This window comes from Salvia splendens, chromosome 1 (genome assembly GCF_004379255.2).
Source record: "Salvia splendens isolate huo1 chromosome 1, SspV2, whole genome shotgun sequence".
Classification (NCBI taxonomy): domain Eukaryota; kingdom Viridiplantae; phylum Streptophyta; class Magnoliopsida; order Lamiales; family Lamiaceae; genus Salvia; species Salvia splendens.
The window spans coordinates 43,317,988-43,329,721 of NC_056032.1; the positions used below are offsets into that span (position 1 = coordinate 43,317,988).

Below are 11,734 nucleotides of genomic sequence, written 5' to 3' on the forward strand. Positions count from 1 at the left end.
TTCGTATCAGTGAATAATGTACAGATTGAAGAGACTAATGTTGAAAGGAACTTGAATTCATGCTCTTTGGGTTCAGCAATCCATGGGGATAGGTTGTAGTACTCACTCACAAACGGAACCATTACAAAGGGCACAGAGTTTGAATCATTCCCCTTGGGTTTAGCAACCCATGAGGCTAGGTTATAGCACCACCACATGAATTAAATTTGATTTTTTAATGCGTTTAAGATTTGATATAGTAAATAATGTACCAATAGTATCTAATAATGTGCATTGATTAGTGAATAATGTACAGATTGAAGAGAATAATGTTGAAAGGAACTTGAATTCATGCCATAACAATCCATGGGGATAGGTTGTAGTACCCACTCACAAACGGAACCCTTACAAAGGGCAGAGAGTTTGAATCATTCCCCTTGGGTTTAGAAATCCATAGGGCTAGGTTATAGCACCACCAAATGAATTAAATTTCATTTTCTTAATGTGTTTAAGATTTGGTAGAGTAAATAATGTACCAATAGTATATAATAATGTGCACGAATCAATAAATAATGTACAGATTGAAGAGAATATTGTTGAAAGGAAATTGAATTCTTTCCCTTTGGGTTTAGCAATCCATGGGGCTAGGTTGTAGTACTCACTCACAAGCGGAACCATCAATAATGTATCACATTAATCTAATGTAGTATATACATCCTTTGACGTGCATAATGTACAAAATCAAGCAATTAATGTATACTAATATGTTAATAATGTAACTAAATAAAGAATTAATGTACACAAAAAAAAAAATTAACAACCATACAATTACCACAAATGGTGAACGACCAAATAATCAATAAGACCCTCCTAAAATAGAGGAGGTTCCCTTTCTTTGATCTACTGGGCCCTTCACCCACTTCAGCTTGCACTTTAGAGGGCTCCTCTTTTTATTCTGTCATTCTCTGCCGGAAACGCTGCGCAATTGCTATCGGAACAACATCATCCAACATCTCTTCGTAGTCTACCCTTGGTAGCTTTGATGCTGTGTAAAAGACGGTTTCAAAAATTTTAGAGTGTTATATAACATAATATTGTACACGCAACATCAATTAATGAATATGTCATCACAAATAATGTAGTACATTAGTAGCAAATAATGTAATAATTAACCTGAATAATGTAACCTAATATGTGTAAGAATACAATAGAGCCCATGGATTGCTAAACGATTTGTCCAAAATAAGACACAGTAATGTATCACATTAATCTACTGTAATGAACACTTCTTGCTAAATAATGTACAAAAATAAGCAAATAATGCACAAATTAATAAAACATCCATTAATTCCAAGATTTCTTTGAAATCAATTGATACATCATATCACAAACATATAATGGACAACACTGCTTGCAGTCATGTACAACTATTCCATTTATACAAACGACAAGTTCAATAGATTGCTTAATAATGTACAACAACAAACAAATAATGCACAAATTCAGGGGAACTAATAGATGTAGCTTAAACCAAAAACTTATACTCCACTGCCTACTATAATGTACAAGTTCTCGATGAATACAAATGGCAAATGTAAGAGATTGGTCAATAATGTACAACATCAAGCAAATAATGCACAAATTCAAGGGAACCAATCGATTCAGATTAAAACAACATCATCATATACTCCACAGTTACAATAATGAACAATTTCTCGATGAATACAAATGACAAATGCAAGAAATTGGTCAATAATATACCACAACAAATAAATAATGCACAAATTCAGGGGAAACAATCGTTTCAGATTAGAACAAAATCATCATATACACCACAGACTACAATAATGACCAACTTTTCGATGAATACAAATGGCAAATGCAATAGATTGATCACGTGCAGTCTGGGTAGGTTGGCTTTTGAAGGGTCTGCTTCTTTTCGTCATTGATGTTCTGTCAGATAAACCAACAATCAAAACATAATAAGATTTAATTTACAAAATCGACAATTACACAATTGTATTCCAATAATTAACTACAAAATTCAAAAAATGAGCCCGATTTTAGGATTTACGGATATATGAACTAAACGTTTGTGAAAAATCGTGAAAAATCAACCGAACGATGGTGAAATTCATCGATTCAAAGTGTCTATTCACGAAAAATTAGAACTTTTAAAACCTACCTTCTTGGCGAATGGACAAAGACCGTCGCGCGCAAAGGGATTGAGGCTTCAACTCTGAAACGGCGGCGGAACGTGGATTTGACGGCAGAAATCGAAGCTAGGGTTTAGGAATGGTTGGGAATGAGGGGAGACGATTGAGGATTTTGGGTTGAAGAGGGATGCGGTTGGAGAGAGAGAGAGTGAGTATTTGGAAGGTCACTCAAAATTCCACTTAATTACGTGCGTGATTCATTGTATTTTTACATTTATAACCCTATAATGTACAGACTATAACTAATAATGTAAAACGGTTCCCTATATTAAAGCCTCATCATAACCGTCCAACATCTTAATCCAATGATTAATATTAAGTTGAAACTTAACACTAAGGGGGCAATAGAACCTTAATACTCCCATATATATATATAATTTGTGCATGTAATTCTTATTAATACTGCTTCCAACATATAGAATCATAAAAATCACTATTATTTGATTCAAAGTTGTCTTTTCCAAGTGGTGAAAATGGCATCTAGAATTTTACAATTAGGTGGATTCATGACTAAGAAATGGTGGATAAACTAAAACTTTTTTTCTAAGCTAGTGGAGTTATTATTACTCACTTTTGTCCCCATTACAAAATATGTAGTGTTGATTTAAAGAAGAAAAACAATGATGGAGGGTTTCAACTTTCTTGGTCATGGACATTTGTTTCTTGAAAATAAATTTAAAAGCTTCATAGCTACTAAGCTATTATGTCAATTCTTGCTGCAGAACAATTCCATTGAATCATTTTTATGAAAGGGGTTCTTCCTTTTTATTTATGGGTTGTCCACCATGCGAAAATAATTATATATTTATTTCCCTTAATAAATCACATTCTTGGAGCCCACCACTAGACAAACTTCATAATTACAATCCCAAAAATAAAACAAAAAGATTAATCATAGAATCTTACACTCGTGTGCATCATTTCATTTCTGTATGTCCAACTATTTGTTTTCTATTTTGGGACAATCAATGTATATATATCTCAATGAAGGAAATTCATATGCAATAATTGCTAAAAATTTATTTATTATCAATCACTTTACTTAATGTTATTTTTAAACAAAGTGAGATAATATTAGACATTCGTATGGACTAATGCAATAATATAATCATCTTTCAGTTCAGGCTAAAACCAATAAATCCAATTCCAAACTCTTCTAGTATGGCACTAATTTTTTGTCAATTATATTACTATCGATGCTAATTAATTAACGCCAAAATCTTGCTTTAGGGGTTTGTAAATTAATAAAAAAAAATTTTCTCCTCATGATAGGGAACAAATTAACGAGGAGAAGCAGCCATGATAGATATCATTGCAAAATCGCCACAAAAAAGCAAAAAAATCGCACATGAAAAGAGTTGTGCACAAACTCTGAAAATGATGATTTCATTATTTCATAGTAGATATCATTGCATCTCGAGATTTCTGATAGTTTTGTCTGATCAATATATGTTGGTTTCTGGGATTACAAAGATAACTACCGGGCGTAATACAACCCAAAAGAAAGGAAAGGAAGAACTGAACTTAAAAATACAACGTATAATCGAAACTACTAAACCAGTGTGATTAGCCGAGTCGAGGAGGCCTCTTCCCGCAAGACGAGATACGCCCCGGTAGTGCTCTTCGGTTTGGCGTGTCGTCCCCAAAGGTAAAACGGCTACGTCTCTATTGATGCAGCACCGCAATCAACAGAGCTCCGGCGAACTGGATGGAGGAGAGGGCAGAGCTTCGACAGAAAAAACTATGCAGGGAGAGGGAGAGAGCTTATGATGCAGAATGCTTTTTGAATTGTGTAGTGATGCATGGAATGGCTGGCCTATTTATAGGCTCAGTCCACTGCAGGGGGTCAACAGCCATGATGGCTGTCATCATGGCAATTCGTAACCGACGTCGGTTACAGACGTGTGGCAGGAGTGTGCCATCCGTGTGTGGAGCGTGTGGATTTCTCACGTGGCAACCGTGACTGTGCCTCGCTTGACGACGTGTCAAGCCACTTGGATTGCTGACTCGGCGGTGGTCCAAAAAGAATAGTTTGGGCCAAGCACCAAGCCCAAAGACCACCCAAAGACCAATTGCCAAGATCCAAGTCCAAGTCCAAGTCCAAGTCCAAGATCGAGATCGAGATCGAGATCGAGATCGGGATCGGGATCGGGATCGGGCTCGGGCTCGGGCCCGGGCCCGAGGCCCGCGGCCCGCGCCCGCGACCACGAGCACGAGCACGAGCACGAGCACGTGCACGGGCACGGGCACGGGCTCGGGCTCGGGCGGGCGGGCGGCGGCGGCGCGCGCGTGTGCGCGCGTGTGGGCTCTTTCACCCATCTTGGTCCACTATAATTATTAAGTAACATAAAGTCACTTAATTTATACACATTAAAGATGTGTTAATCCTCCAATGTGGGATAATTAACACTAGTTAATTATTCCCTAAGCTCCATCTCCAAGCTTTAATTAAAAGCTAATTATGCCCAACTTTAATCCACTATTTCTCACTCACCGGAAATCGGATTTGAGAAAGTGAATATACTACATTTACCTACGTAAAATGTAGATCGACGCTATGTCATTTAATTTCACAAAATTAAATGTCTCGTCACATTTATTATTTGGTCAAAATCCATTGACCGGGCATATTTAATCCATGATTTTTTACAATCCCCCACATGAGTGGAAATAGCCGAATGCATATGCATGCAGACACAAGCTCAACCCTCGCGAGGTATATAAGCATAAGGATAGGTAGTTGTTGACTTTGAACCCTCCATAGTCGACACCATCGGATACACAGGCGGCTTAGTAGCGCGATGCTTTGAACTAATCCCCCACGGCGTGCACCGAGACAATGGTGTTAACACTTAAACACCTCAACCTCATCCGTTCTCACGTTTTGTGTCCATTGCGGTCTTGGACACCACTTTGGATTCATAAGTGCGTTTTTTTATGAAGCGACCACACTTCGCACTTACGTAGGTGATTCTTAGTCAAGTACCTTGCCATACTTGGTCTCTTTGAGAATTCCATCTCTTTGAGATCCTTAAGAACCATTAAAAGTCATAGACTTAGCCTTTACCACGAGGCAAGTTCTCCAACACTCTATTGCTCTCTAGGGAATAGATATAGTTTGAGTGTTTTTCCATGAACTCTCATAGCTTAGTTGTCCCTTTGAACCAAGTTCTTGGGATCTCCAGTCATCATGGTTGGGTTACCACTATGACAATTCTTTAGTTTGTGGATTTCAAACCCATTCCCTCTAGCAACTTATTCATTTGATCACGGTTTAACCCTTTGGTTAGCGGATCCGCTAGATTATCTATTGACTTCACATAGTCAATTGTAATCACCCCTGTTGTGATCAAATGTCTCACGGTGTTATGTCGTCGACGTATATGTCGAGACTTACCGTTATAGAAACCATTGTTTGCCCTTCCAATAGCCGCTTGGCTATCGCAGTGAATCAGCACTGGTGGCACTGGCTTAGACCAACATGGAATGTCTTCAAGGAAGTTCTTAAGCCACTCGGCTTCCTCACCAGCCTTATCCAAGGCAATGAACTCCGATTCCATTGTTGATCGGGCTATACAGGTCTGTTTTGTGGATTTCCACGATACAGCACCACCCCCAATAGTAAAGACATATCCACTTGTTGAAAGTGAGTCTCTATTATCGGATATCCAATTGGCATCACAGTACCCTTCAAGCACCGGGGGGTATCTCGAGAAGTGTAGCCCAAGATTTTGAGTGTGTTTTAAATATCTCAAAACCCTCACAAGAGCTCTCCAATGCTCTTTGCTTGGATTGCTCGTGTAACGACTTAACTTGTTCACGGCACAAGCAATGTCAGGTCGAGTGCAATTAGTCAAGTACATAATGCACCCGATGACCCGTGCATACTCTTCTTGTGCAACGGGCTCGCCTTTGTTTTTGCTCAAGTGAACGTCGAGTTCAATTGGAGTCTTAACCGGCGCGCCATCATAGGCTTTGAATTTATTCAATATCTTCTCAACATAATGTGATTGTGTTAAGATGATTCCATCATTCGTTCTTAAAATCTTCATTCCAAGAATTACATCGGCTAGACCCATGTCTTTCATGTCAAAGTTTCTCTTTAACATGGCCTTTGTATCGTTAATTACTTGAGTGTTGCTACCCAAGATTAACATATCATCAACGTAGAGACACACTATAACATGACCGTTATTAGTGCTCTTGATGTAGACACATTTGTCGCACTCGTTGATTTTAAACCCATTTGATAACATCACATTATCAAACTTCAAGTGCCATTGCAATGGCGCTTGTTTCAATCCATATAGGGATTTCACGAGCTTGCATACCTTTTTCTCTTGTCCAGGTACTACAAACCCTTCGGGTTGTTCCATGTAGATTTCGTCTTCTAGTTCACCATTCAGAAACGCGGTCTTTACATCCATTTGATGAATCTCGAGATTGTGCAATGCAGCAATAGCGAGAAGCACCCGGATAGATGTAATCCTTGTTACAGGTGAATAGGTATCGAAGAAGTCATGTCCTTCTTTTTGTTTAAAACCCTTTACTACTAATCGGGCTTTATACTTATCAACTGTTCCATCGGCCTTAAACTTTCTTTTAAGAACCCATTTGCATCCTAAAGGTTTAGCACCTTCGGGCAAATCAACCAACACCCATGTGTGGTTTAGCAAAATTGAATCAATTTCGCTTTGAACAGCTTCTCTCCAATGCAGCCCGTCTGGGCCAGCAAAGGCTACTTTTATCGATGTTGGTTCTTCATCCAACATGAAAGCAATGTAGTCAGGACCAAAAGTTTTTGGTGTTCTGACTCTATTACCACGTCTTAGTACTGTATCTTTTGGATCGGGCCTTGCACGCTTGCGCGATTCAGGTTCCGCATCTGTTGATTTAGAACTAGTGGCTTCTTCTTCCACTTGTTTAGAACTAGTGGCTTCTTCAATTCTTGTCTCAGAATTGGTTGATACTTTTTCCTTATCTTTGCAAGGAAAGGTATTTTCGAGAAATACAGCATTCCTCGACTCAATTGTTGTTCCTACTGTGATAGTCGATATTTCAGACTTGTGAACAACAAATCGATATGCACTACTGTTAAGTGCATATCCAATGAAGATGCAATCAACCGTCTTAGGTCCGATTGTAACTTCTTTGGGCGGAGGAACCATCACCTTTGCCAAACACCCCCACACTTTGAGGTATTTGTAGGATGGCTTCCTTCCCTTCCACAACTCATAAGGAGTAACATCTTTTCCTTTGAGAGGGATTTTATTCAAGATATAGTTTGCTGTCAAAACAGCTTCCCCCCACATGTTATGTGGTAATCCTGAACTGAGTAGCAGTGCATTCATCATCTCTTTTAGAGTTCGATTCTTGCGTTCTGCAACACCATTGGATTGTGGTGAATATGGAGCAGTTGTTTGATGAATTATACCACTTGCGTTGCATAACTCCTCAAACGGGGCTACATATTCGCCTCCTCTATCGCTTCGAATCATTTTGATTTTACAACCAAGTTGATTCTCAACTTCGTTCTTATAATTTTTGAACGCCTCTATTGCTTCATCTTTGCTTCTTAAAAGATAAATGTAGCAATATCTTGTGCAATCATCTATGAAAGTGATAAAGTACTTTTTACCACCTCTAGTTTGCAACATCTTTAAATCACATACATCCGTGTGAATTAATTCAAGGGGTTTTGTGCTTCGTTCAACCGAGTGAAACGGCAACTTAGTCATTTTTGCTTCAAGACAAATTTCACATTTATCTTGGATATCCAATTCATTAGCCTTTAGTAAATCTAAATTTACTAATCTTTTAATGGCTTTTGAATTTACATGTCCCAATCTACAATGCCACAAATTTGAAGACTCAATCAAATAAGAGGAAGTAGATGCTTTATTCTTATTGGCCAATGGCTTCGCAACACTTCGAGTTGCTACACTAAGCTTGAAAAGCCCATCGGTTACATAACCTTTTCCGATGGATTTTCCAAACTTATACAAGACAAACCTATCGGACTCAAATACAAGTTTAAACCCTTTATTAACTAGTATTGATCCTGACACTAGGTTCTTGCGGATGTCCGGGACATGCAGCACATCCTTCAAAGTGATAGTTAGGCCAGACGTCATCATGAGAATCACGTTGCCAACGCCGAGGACTTCTGACGATGCTTGATTCCCCATGTTGATCTTCCTCCCTTCAACAGCAGTGTAGGAGGCAAACTTGCTCCTGTCGGAGCAAACATGAGCAGTAGCGCCGGTGTCGATGTACCAGCCTCCCTTGTTATCAACAAGGTTAACCTCTTCAGTGACCACTGCAATGAGGTCGTTCTCATCCCAGTCCTTGAACTCCTTCTCAACGACGTGGGCTGCCGGCTTCTTCTTCTTGCTGCGGCAGTCTTTGGCAAAGTGGCCCGGTTTGCCACATTTGTAGCAGTCGCCTTCAAACTTCTTTGAAGGCTGCTTTCCCTTCCCTTTGTCGTTTGGACGGTTTGGGCGAGGGCGTTTGTTGGAGGGACCGCCCCGCTCCAACAGGTTGGCTTTGGCTTCATTTGGGGTGAAGCCCTTAGCCTTTTGATCACTTTTGCGCACGTCGGCCTCAATGCGCAACTTCACGATCAAGTCTTCAAGGGTCATCTGCTTTCGCTTGTGCTTGAGATAACTCTTGAAGTCCTTCCAACTTGGAGGGAGCTTGTCAATGATCGTGCACCTTAGGAACTTATCGGGCAAGGTCATCCCTTCAGCCACTAAGGAGTGGATGATCATTTGGAGCTCTTGGACTTGCTCCATGATGGGTCGAGAGTCGACCATCTTGTAGTCCATAAACTTGGATGCTACAACCTGTTCAGTCCCTGCAGCATTGTCTATGCTATATTTCTTCTCTAGGCTTTCCCACATTTGTTTAGATGTGGTTACATTGGAGTATACATTATAGAGGCTATCATCTAATGCACTTAAAATAAAGTTTTTACATAGATAATCCCCTTTTCTCCAAGCTTCATAGTCCGCCATGACTTCGAGCCTAGTCTCTTGGTTGCTTGGCGCGGGCGGCTCGTTCTCCGTGAGGAAGTTGGCGACGCCCAATGTTGTCAAGTAGAACAACATCTTCTGGTACCACCGCTTGAAGTCAGATCCTCCAAACTTTGGTGGCTTCTCGGCAGGTGGCATCATTCTTGGTGCCAAAGGTGCCGCAGTTGGTCCTTGGAAGGAACCAATTCCGTTGCCCCCGAAGGAGCCAACAACTTGGTTGGGCATAGAGCCCCCACCATTCATGTTGGGCATAGAGCCCGCCATGGTCGTACCAGCCCCGAAGGGACTAGCACCCGCATGAGACCCGAAGGCCCCAGCATTCGTGTTGATCCCGAAAGATCCAACACTAGTATTGAGCCCGAAGGCACCAACACTCGATCCATTAAAGGATCCGAAGGAACCACTAAAGGTGGAACCAACCGAACCACCAAAGGTGGAACCAGTGGACGCCCCGAAGGGGTTGTCCCAAACCCAAGGGACGGTGGATGAAGCGGCTGGGAAGCCAGAAGTTGGCATCATCGAGGGAATCGATGAAGTGTTGACCGGTCCAGTGGTCGCCATGGTGGAGGGAATGGCGGCGGCGGTGGTGGCAGCGGCGGTGTTGGAGTCGGTAGACATCTCCAGCAAAGGTGTTTTAATATTTCGAAAGTTTTAGTTCAGTTTAGAAGTCCAAATTCCTTCAAAGGCAAGTTATCTCGTCTTGCGATTGTTGGTTTCTGGGATTACAAAGATAACTACCGGGCGTAATACAACCCAAAAAAAAGGAAAGGAAGAACTGAACTTAAAAATACAACGTATAATCGAAACTACTAAACCAGTGTGATTAGCCGAGTCGAGGAGGCCTCTTCCCGCAAGACGAGATACGCCCCGGTAGTGCTCTTCGGTTTGGCGTGTCGTCCCCAAAGGTAAAACGGCTACGTCTCTATTGATGCAGCACCGCAATCAACAGAGCTCCGGCGAACTGGATGGAGGAGAGGGCAGAGCTTCGACAGAAAAAACTATGCAGGGAGAGGGAGAGAGCTTATGATGCAGAATGCTTTTTGAATTGTGTAGTGATGCATGGAATGGCTGGCCTATTTATAGGCTCAGTCCACTGCAGGGGGTCAACAGCCATGATGGCTGTCATCATGGCAATTCGTAACCGACGTCGGTTACAGACGTGTGGCAGGAGTGTGCCATCCGTGTGTGGAGCGTGTGGATTTCTCACGTGGCAACCGTGACTGTGCCTCGCTTGACGACGTGTCAAGCCACTTGGATTGCTGACTCGGCGGTGGTCCAAAAAGAATAGTTTGGGCCAAGCACCAAGCCCAAAGACCACCCAAAGACCAATTGCCAAGATCCAAGTCCAAGTCCAAGTCCAAGTCCAAGTCCAAGTCCAAGATCAAGATCGAGATCGAGATCGAGATCGGGATCGGGATCGGGATCGGGCTCGGGCTCGGGCCCGGGCCCGAGGCCCGCGGCCCGCGCCCGCGACCACGAGCACGAGCACGAGCACGAGCACGTGCACGGGCACGGGCACGGGCTCGGGCTCGGGCGGGCGGGCGGCGGCGGCGCGCGCGTGTGCGCGCGTGTGGGCTCTTTCACCCATCTTGGTCCACTATAATTATTAAGTAACATAAAGTCACTTAATTTATACACATTAAAGATGTGTTAATCCTCCAATGTGGGATAATTAACACTAGTTAATTATTCCCTAAGCTCCATCTCCAAGCTTTAATTAAAAGCTAATTATGCCCAACTTTAATCCACTATTTCTCACTCACCGGAAATCGGATTTGAGAAAGTGAATATACTACATTTACCTACGTAAAATGTAGATCGACGCTATGTCATTTAATTTCACAAAATTAAATGTCTCGTCACATTTATTATTTGGTCAAAATCCATTGACCGGGCATATTTAATCCATGATTTTTTACAATCCCCCACATGAGTGGAAATAGCCGAATGCATATGCATGCAGACACAAGCTCAACCCTCGCGAGGTATATAAGCATAAGGATAGGTAGTTGTTGACTTTGAACCCTCCATAGTCGACACCATCGGATACACAGGCGGCTTAGTAGCGCGATGCTTTGAACTAATCCCCCACGGCGTGCACCGAGACAATGGTGTTAACACTTAAACACCTCAACCTCATCCGTTCTCACGTTTTGTGTCCATTGCGGTCTTGGACACCACTTTGGATTCATAAGTGCGTTTTTTTATGAAGCGACCACACTTCGCACTTACGTAGGTGATTCTTAGTCAAGTACCTTGCCATACTTGGTCTCTTTGAGAATTCCATCTCTTTGAGATCCTTAAGAACCATTAAAAGTCATAGACTTAGCCTTTACCACGAGGCAAGTTCTCCAACACTCTATTGCTCTCTAGGGAATAGATATAGTTTGAGTGTTTTTCCATGAACTCTCATAGCTTAGTTGTCCCTTTGAACCAAGTTCTTGGGATCTCCAGTCATCATGGTTGGGTTACCACTATGACAATTCTTTAGTTTGTGGATTTCAA

The 11,734-nt window shown here is 41.7% G+C and overlaps 1 long non-coding RNA gene across 1 annotated transcript; it reads right to left on the reverse strand.

The window, feature by feature from the left end:
• Nucleotides 1-774: 774 nt before the first annotated feature.
• On the reverse strand, nt 775-2,352 carry LOC121805402. The gene is made up of 3 exons (XR_006051474.1): nt 2,165-2,352; nt 1,836-1,932; nt 775-1,024 (listed from the first exon to the last, which is right to left on the reverse strand). It is a non-coding gene; the product is annotated as an uncharacterized LOC121805402 (long non-coding RNA).
• Nucleotides 2,353-11,734: the final 9,382 nt, after the last annotated feature.